Source organism: Galeopterus variegatus, unplaced genomic scaffold (genome assembly GCF_000696425.1).
Source record: "Galeopterus variegatus unplaced genomic scaffold, G_variegatus-3.0.2 Scaffold4942, whole genome shotgun sequence".
Taxonomy (NCBI): domain Eukaryota; kingdom Metazoa; phylum Chordata; class Mammalia; order Dermoptera; family Cynocephalidae; genus Galeopterus; species Galeopterus variegatus.
Genome location: NW_007731053.1, coordinates 73,903 through 82,828, shown reverse-complemented (window position 1 = coordinate 82,828; position 8,926 = coordinate 73,903).

Sequence of the window (8,926 nt, the reverse complement as noted above, 5' to 3'; positions counted from 1 at the left end):
GGTTGCGATCCCGTTGCCGGTCCCGGTCCGGTACGGGCGCGACACTGAGGGTTGCGATCCGTTGCCGGACACGAAAAAAGACAAAAAGGAAAAAATAAAAATAAAAAAGATACACCCACTTATTACTTAATGTTGATAAACTCAGATTCCTCATTTGTACGAGCTGTTTTAAAGTAAAAATAAAAAAGATGCACCCACTTATTACTTAATGTTGATAAACTCAGATTCCTCATTTGTACGAGCTGTTTTAAAGATCAAATAACACTATAAGTCATGTCTTAGTCAAGTATATCTGGCACATAATAAGCATTCAATACATGGAAGTTTTGCCTCTAATGTCATTGCTGAAGATGTTACTGTCATTTTCATATTCTGCAGAAGGCAGTCTTTTTAATATTCTTTTTTTCTTTTTTAGCCTGGCACCCAGAATTGAAACTATTCCACTAGAAGCTCTGTGACTAGGACAGGGTGAGCAATCTAGGACAGGGTGAGCAATCTCGGGGTCCACCAAGCTTTTTCCAAACTAACCCCCCACCCCAATTCAGCATTGCTGCAACCCACTTCTTGAGCCTGTTGGAAATTTGGTTTCAGTCAGGATTGCTGGTTTTCTGAGATTTACTTTTCTCAGAAGAATTCCCAGGGCCCAAGGGAATAAATGCTTGGAAAGAAAGAAAGGAGGAGGGAATGAGGGAGAAAGACAAAAGAGAGAAAGGGGAGAAAAGAAAGAGAGGAAAGCAGGAAGGAGGGAGGACACGGGGCCGCGGTCCGGGGCTGACTAATAGCTTTAGTAAGCTGTGTCTTCATATTCTGTGAGGGCATTTGTCTCTTTCATATCCCACCTGGCCTCGACAGCACACCTGTCCCTGATGCTCCCTAACACAGGAGCGAGCACAGGTGAACAACACATAGGAACTTGGGAAATGCCCAAAGGCCTGGAGCAGGTCACATCTGACTTGGTCTTTAAAAATTTTCATTGCTTTTTCTTGGTAAACAAAAGTCACAAATGCTTCATGTAGGAAATTTTTTAAATATGATAAGAAAGAAACATAAAACTCATACATAATCTTACTACAGAGGTGATCACAGTTGCCATTTTCCGATATTCCCAGCAAGTCTTTCACATAATTGGGATCATATTCTATATTGTACGTATGGGCTTTACATCTTTCTTTCATTTGACTTCATGTCATAAGCATTTTTCAGTGTCATAAAAATTCTTTGAAAACATTATCTTTAATAGCTGCCTAATATTCTCTTGTAAGAATGTCCCATAATTTATCATGGGACTTCCAGTTCAGCCTTGGCCTTGAGTGCTAATTAGCACCAGCCAAAGGCCTGACAGCTACTCTTTCATCATCTCTGTTCCAAGTTTAATGTCTCCTTATCATGTCTGGCATCACAGAGGACAGCTGCTGTCCGGGCAAACATTCCAGGGAGGGGGAAGAGCGGTTTTAGCAGCAGGAGGAGGAATTTCCCACTGTTTGGTGACCTCCCTTTCTATGTCTCATGTGTCTGAAAGATAACATTTGGTCCACACCGAAGACAAGATAGGCCTCGACACTGTGGGGTGCACTGGTTTGTAGGAGCCCCGAGCACATGCCAACCACTGAGCAGGGTGGGTTACTCTTACCCAAAGTGATGACTCTGCAAATTGGCCATGAATTGGGTAAATGGGTCCCTTGCTAACTCCAGTGCATAAAACTCTTATAAAGATAAATGTCAAGGCATATTGTTACCTGATTTACAGCTGCCCATTTCCCCAAAGCAGTACAGACCACTTCCTCTGAGACACAGTCCTATAAAAACCTGAAGTTCCATGGAAACCTCACCTGGTTAAGTCATTATGCCACGAAGAAGAGCCTCTGCTCTACTGGACCCCGGGCGGTGGCGTCCAGAGTCTCAGTGAGGTGTGAGGTTTGCAGCTCTGGGAGGAAGCCACTGGCCTGGACGGAGGAGTGCACTGCGGGCCTCATGAGTGTGCGTCCTCCTGACACGTGTCTGGCTGGCAGAGCAGTTGACGACCACCGAGTTCTTCTGTGGGACACTGATACCACCCCTGTGGTAAGGGCGGGGGAAAGAGACCTGCCAAGCACAGGAGGGCATTCGTGGGGGAGTGGGGACACACGTGAAGTTAAAAGAAGGAACACAAAATACAAAGTAAGGAGAAACACAAGTGGACATCAAACCTGAAAAAATATTTAACCTTACCAGGAATCGGTTACATGCAATTAAAACCAGACAATCACGTTTTACCTAAAAAACTGAGAAAAAATATTCGTGAAAGAAAATTACCAGCGTGGGCCAAAAAGACACTCTCACATGTTGTTGGCAGCAGCAGACGTTTGCATTTGATAATGGGACTCAAAATCCCTCCTGCATGTGCTTTGGTGGTTATTCCACATCTTGCCACTTATCTGTAGGAAAATATCAGAAGTTCCCCAAGGACTTCAGTACATGAATAGTCAGGCAATGTTATTTGCAATGAAATAATACTGGAAACAACCTAAATGTCCCCAAAGAGAATTAGTTTAACTAATCATGCGAACTGCACGTGATGGAATATCAAACAGCAACTTAAAAATTAAATTTTTGAAAGTACTTTTTTAATCACATGGAAAAATGGTAATAGAAAGTAAGATACAATAGGATCTCAATTTTGTTGATGGATGGCTAGATCTGTCTCATACATGTAATTTATACATATATAAAACATACGTGTATACACAGAGACAGAGACAGAGAGAGAGGGACAGAGACTGAGAAGAACAGTAACAGAGAAACAAATGGGAAAGAACGAAGCGCCCGCAAGGTCACGTAGCCTGAACTCCTTCTGGCCGCTTGGTGGCAGTTTGGAAAATGGTCCTAACACTCCTGCATATAACCTATCTTAGCTTAAGAATGAGCCCTGTAAAGGGACGTAAAGGGACAGGGCTTTGAGACTTTGTTTAAAATGATAGTCTGAGCCTGGGCCAAACGGCTTGTGAGTTGCTTGCGCATTGCTATACATTTATTGTTGATAAATCAGAGGATTTCTGACATGGTGCAGGCCTCAGAGGTCCTTCGTGGAGGCACGGGGTCCTCAGTCATCTCAAGTTCCCATAACAACACAGACTGGAAAGGAAATATGCAGATTTTCAGTGTTTCAGCAGCTCAACAGAAACCCAGCATCCTTGTACGGAGACTGCAGAGGTGAACCCGAACATGGACTTCCGCTGGTTTTATCTGATGTTATGTCAGCTCTGTAATGCAGGTTGTCAGACCAGCAGCTCCGCAGCTGATTAGATACGTGTGCTTTTGACTAATAAGAGAACTGGAAGATGAATTAAATGATACTGAGCAAAGGACATTAGCTTGGTATGTAGAAATCTTCCAAAACAATGTATCTCTTAAGAAAAAGTAATAAAATAATAAAGAAGGTCATCAGTAGTGAAAAGGCTTTTGAGCCAGACCTACACTTCCTCCACTGTACCAGTTGATCTTTCTGTCTGGGACTCCAGGACCTGCAGAGAAAGTGTAGGTCTGGCTCAAAATGCTGTTGTATGTAAAAGGGTTGACTGTGTCTTCCTTACAGAGGGGCTGTGAGAATTACACATATAGAAACAAAGCTCACCCAAATATGTACACTGTAGGACCCAGCATCTCCATTCTCAGCTACAGCCAGTGCAAGTGCTTCCCTGTGTTCACCAAAAGACACATTGTAGACTGCTCATAGCAGCACTATTTGTAATACTTGCAAACTGGAAGCTACCCAAATGCCTATCAAAAGTAGAATGGATAAGTAAATTGTGGTACATTCACACATGGAATATATTCAGCGATGAGAATGAATGACCTAGAGCCACATGCAACAATGCTATGTTGAATCAAAGAAGCCAGACACAAAATAGTACATGCTGCAGGATTCCACTTGTGCAAAAACAGGCTAAAGCAAAGTAGTCTGTTAGAAGTTCACCTCTGAGGGTGTTAGCTCCTAAAAGGGAGCCTGAGGAGGGCTTCGAGGGTCTTGGTAACATCCTCCTGTTTGATCTGTGTGATGGTTATGCAGGTGTGTTCCATTTCTGAAAAATTCATCGAGCTCTACACTTAGGGTATCACAGCTTCCTGTCTGTATATTATACTTCAACAGAAAGTGGAAAAAAGCTAGCTCAGTGCCTGGAACAGTGATAGTACTTACTAACATCATTACTACTTGTATAAAGCTCCTATTTACTGGCAAAGCCCTATGTCTGAGTCTAGTCTTGGAAGGGGAAATGGAGGAGAAGGGTAAGAAGGGAAAAGAGACAGAAAGGAAAGGAAAGGAAGGACGTGGAGGACAGACCCCTGAGGACCCCCCCACCCATGATCCCTGCTTGCTGCTGTCCATGCCTTGTGTGTTCTCCTCCCCTTGTGTGTGGGTAAGGCCTGTGGCCTGCTTCTAACCTATAGAATGTGAAAAATGTGACAGGATGTATGTGATTGTGTTACATGGGATGATAGTGCCCATCCTACAGGACTCTCTCCCTGGTGAGAAAGCAAGTAGCCACGTTGGGAAACCCTCTGTGGCAAGTGACTGCCGTGGTCTCCAGCTGACCAAAGTTCTCAGGCCTGCAACCTCAGAGAACTGGATGCTGCCGACAATCCTGTGAGCAGGAAAATGGAGCTTCACCAGTCGAACCTCCGGACGAGAAAGCAGCTGGCCAACATCGTGATGGCAGCCCTGGAAGGCCCTACACGGAGGACTCAGCTAAGCTGTGCTGAATTTCTGAACTATGAAAACTGTGAGACAATAAATGCAAGTTGTTTGAAGCCACTAAGTTTGTAGGAATTTGTTACACTGTAATAGATAACTAATACAGCGGAGAAAGACAAACAGCCTTGCTCATGGTGGGTACAAAGTACATCTCATGATATGCATTGAAATTGTGTCCTAAATTTCAAAGTATTCTCATTTACAATGATCCTGTGGTCTGGACTTTGCTCTTGTGGCATCTGCCCCCCAGTGGGGCTAAGCCCAGAGTCAGCCATCACTGAGAACATTAAGTCAGACCCACCTGGGTTTGGATCCTGGCTCTTCCACCATTTGGCCTTGGACAAGCTCCTTACCTCTTCCAGGTCTCAGTTTCTTATGCGACTAACACAGATGATGATATTTTGCCTTGCACAAGTCACACAGTAAAGACTAGTTTTCCTCCTTCCTTATAAAATGATATTACTACACTCAGAAACAGAGGGATCAGACAGAGTGAGAGGCATTCTGCAACATTCTGCACCCGATCCAAAGCAGGGGGATAAAATTAAAACCACCACAAAAAGAAATGGAGCAAGATTCCCTTCAGTTTAAGGCACTGGACATCCCTCACTGTGAAGGTTGGGACCGCAGCATGCACACACGCACACACACACATCCCTGTACAATAAACTATACCAACTCTCACACACAGATCAATACACCAGGGCAAGAGAGAAGGAAGCAGGCAGGGCAGTATGCCAAAGGCAGAAATCTGTGTGTGGGCTGTGAAGCTGTATTTCTGGTCCAATAAATCTATCTGCTTTGAAAGGACTCCTCCAACCTCATGACTGCAGTTAACTACCTTCCTCAGGGGCTGTTTGTTACGTTCAAGGTCAGGTGATGGGCACTGGTTTTCAAAGTCACACACAGTCACTCTTCACCTGCCTCTGGGAAAGCTCTATAATATCTAAAGAATCAGCTAAAAACTAGTCTATCTACAGACTATTGAAAAGTTGGGAGAAACGGGATTGGTTAGCCTCTGACTTCTGTCCCTGTTGGATTTCCAAAACTCACCTCTACGTCCTCTCTAGGATGCCTCCCCTAAAACCAGTAGAAGAATCAGCTAAAAACTAGTCTATCTACAGACTATTGAAAAGTTGGGAGAAACGGGATTGGTTAGCCTCTGACTTCTGTTCCTGTTGGATTTCCAAAACTCACCTCTACGTCCTCTCTAGGATGCCTCCCCTAAAACCAGTATCTCCATTAATTTTCTGTTTGTTGAGTCTCACAGTAGCATAGGCATCAGCCCATAAAAGAAACAATAATAATGGCTGCTGTTTAGTTAGCCCTGACTCTGTGCCAGGCACTACTTCACTTAAATGCATTCACTTCCCATGCATTACTTCACTTAAATCCACAACAACCCAGGAGCTGATTACAGTGGGTCTCTGTCTTTACAGGTAAGTAAACAGGCACAATCAGGCTAAATAGTCTGCCTAAGGTCACAGAGCTGGGAGCTGACACAGTCAAAATTTGAACTGAGGTCCTTCTGACACCGAAAGTCATGCTCTAAGTGAGAAGCTACACTCTGGGAAGCTTTAGCTGGCTGCTCCTGCTTTTTGTTAGAGATGTTTATATCATCTTGTCAGTAAGAGCAGCCCAGATGCCTCTAGCATGAGCTCCTGCTATGGGACTGTGCAGCGACCTGCACTTCATCAGGGATCGAAGGCAGACCGGAGCCCAGGGACTGGGTTTTGACTACAGAAGCCAGAGACTTATCCACCCGCCGTAGAAACTGGAGCAGCCCATATTTGGAGTTGGGAAGAAGTTTAATAATAGTACACAAACTTCCTTGGAAGAGGATAGCCTAAAGGGGAACTGGTTAAGAGAAAAAAGCAGCATTGTTTTTGTAATAACCCTTCTCAGTTTATAATGAGAAAACCTCTCTTCTGCATGGAGCAACCTCCTAGCGTGAGTCACCCCAAGATTCAACTTCCAACCGCTGCCCCTTAGCCTTGTTTTTGTAATAACCCTTCTCAGTTTATAATGAGAAAACCTCTCTTCTGTATGGAGCAACCTCCTAGCGTGAGTCACCCCAAGATTCAACTTCCAACCGCTGCCCCTTAGCCCAGGAAGCAGGAACACAATGGAGTAGTCAGGTGTAAATTACAGGAGCCCGGCTGGGCAGGAAACAAGGTGAGTTATAATAGTAGAGTAAATTAATTTCACATAAGTGGGATTAGCAGTTAAATAAATAGCAGTCCCACCACTAACCCTGTCTGGAATGCTGTGTCCCCTGCCAGGGGACAGAAAAAGCTCACGGCTGAGCAGGAATCGGGTTGCAACGGTCACCTACCCACTGTTAAGGACAACTCCTCTGGAAATATAAGGCAGAAACATTCTTATGTTAGGAAAGACATTCCAAGTTGAGAAAAGGAAATGATATATGGGGAAAAGCTGCCTCTCACTGATGGTTCAGCCACCTTTTATGGAGGCTGAGATGCTCTGAGAGGCAACGGAGCCTGAGAGCAGGCTGAAGAGTCAGGGAGGGACCACCCAGGATTTGGGGTAAATTGGGGGTAATAAATTCTGTGGATGGATCCATCGGGAGCTTCCATTCCAGGCTGGGTTCATGCTGGTTTTATTTTTAAATCATCTTGTTTGTTTGGGCTTTTTAAGCCTTCTGTCCCTTTCACAGATTTAAAGTGACCTCTGTTCAGGTGAGTGGAGTCCTGGGTTCCTCAGGACCTCAGAGGAGGCAGAGCATGGTGGGGAGACCAGGGCTTCAGTTCAGCCAGGTCAAGGCAGCAGAGCTTGGATTTCAACTCAGGCTCCTGCTCTACAAAGTAGGGTCAGTAATACCAAATAGCGTTGGTGTGAGGACTAAGTTAAATTGAGCCAAAAGAAAAAAGCCCCAAATCCAAATTCTGACCTTCTGAAGATAAACATGTAAATAAATAGCCACTCTCTTTCCTCCCCTCCCTCTTGTCTGTAAAACAGTAGGGCCAGACAAGAAAATCCATAGTGGATACTGTCCAAAGAGGTTAGACTCGAAATCCTCCCAAGGCAGGGGGAGTTGCCTGGCCTTCAGGTCATTCTCGGGAAGGACCTCCAGGGACGCTTCACGAGGCTGATTCTTACTCTGCATTTGCTTAGAGTCTTGAGCTACTCAAGGCTGCGGGGTAGCAAGGGACAGGGGCACGGGAACACTCTATGAGTCCTTTAACCAGGGTTCCTAAACTTTTCTGACTATACGCACTTGAGGGAGGCCAAAGAACACCAACGCCTGCCTAGTTACCACCTCTCTCCTGAGTTTGGTAAATAGGGGGGTGGGGGTTAAGGAAAGGAGATGAGACTTGCAAAAGAACCGAGCGAACTGGTGAACTTGTTGACCATGCAATATACATGACTCCCTTCCTAGTTTCATTACAGGAAAAGAACCTGCCGTTGTACACCGATTCTATATTATAAATGAATGCTCTGCGATCTCAAAAATAACTCTACTAATTTTATTATGCTAAACCTTGATACTAAGATGAAAGTTATTAAAATAGCGTAAATCCACAAGCAAGCAAGCCACCAATGAAGTGTCCCTACATAATAGAGTGACCAACCATGCCAGTTTGTCCAGGATTTTCCCAGTTTTAGAAAGTTCTAGATCCTGGCAAACCCCTCAGTCCTGGGCAAACTTGGATGATTAGTAACCCCACTTTACAAGCAAAATGTAAGGGGATCATGTGTATATGTCCTTTATCAATAGGGGTATATGAGAGTTAATTATTGAACTGCAGCTTATTTATATAATGTATAGATATATTGGGCAATTTTATAGACCAAAATTCTCTGGAAGTAAACACTCATTACTACCACTGTAGGAAAGACCAAAAAACTCTCACCAGACTAAGTGGTTAATGAGGGCACAAAACCAATACTAACATAAATAAAATGAATAACAGCAACTGAAAACCACAACAGCTCAAAACAGCTGCTACAGAGCTGACTGAAGAGCGTTCTTTCAAATATTGGAGAAATTCCACCTGTGTAAAGTAACATGTAGAATAACAAATTTAAGTCCTCAGGAACCCCTGGGAACGCTAATTTTAGTTTATGAATACCAAATTTTTGTGGGTTACTGGCAAGTAACCAGTAATTGTATGTATGTAAGAAGGAAAGTCCATGTGATCATCTGCAGGAGCCACGGGAAAGTCTGCATTCTTG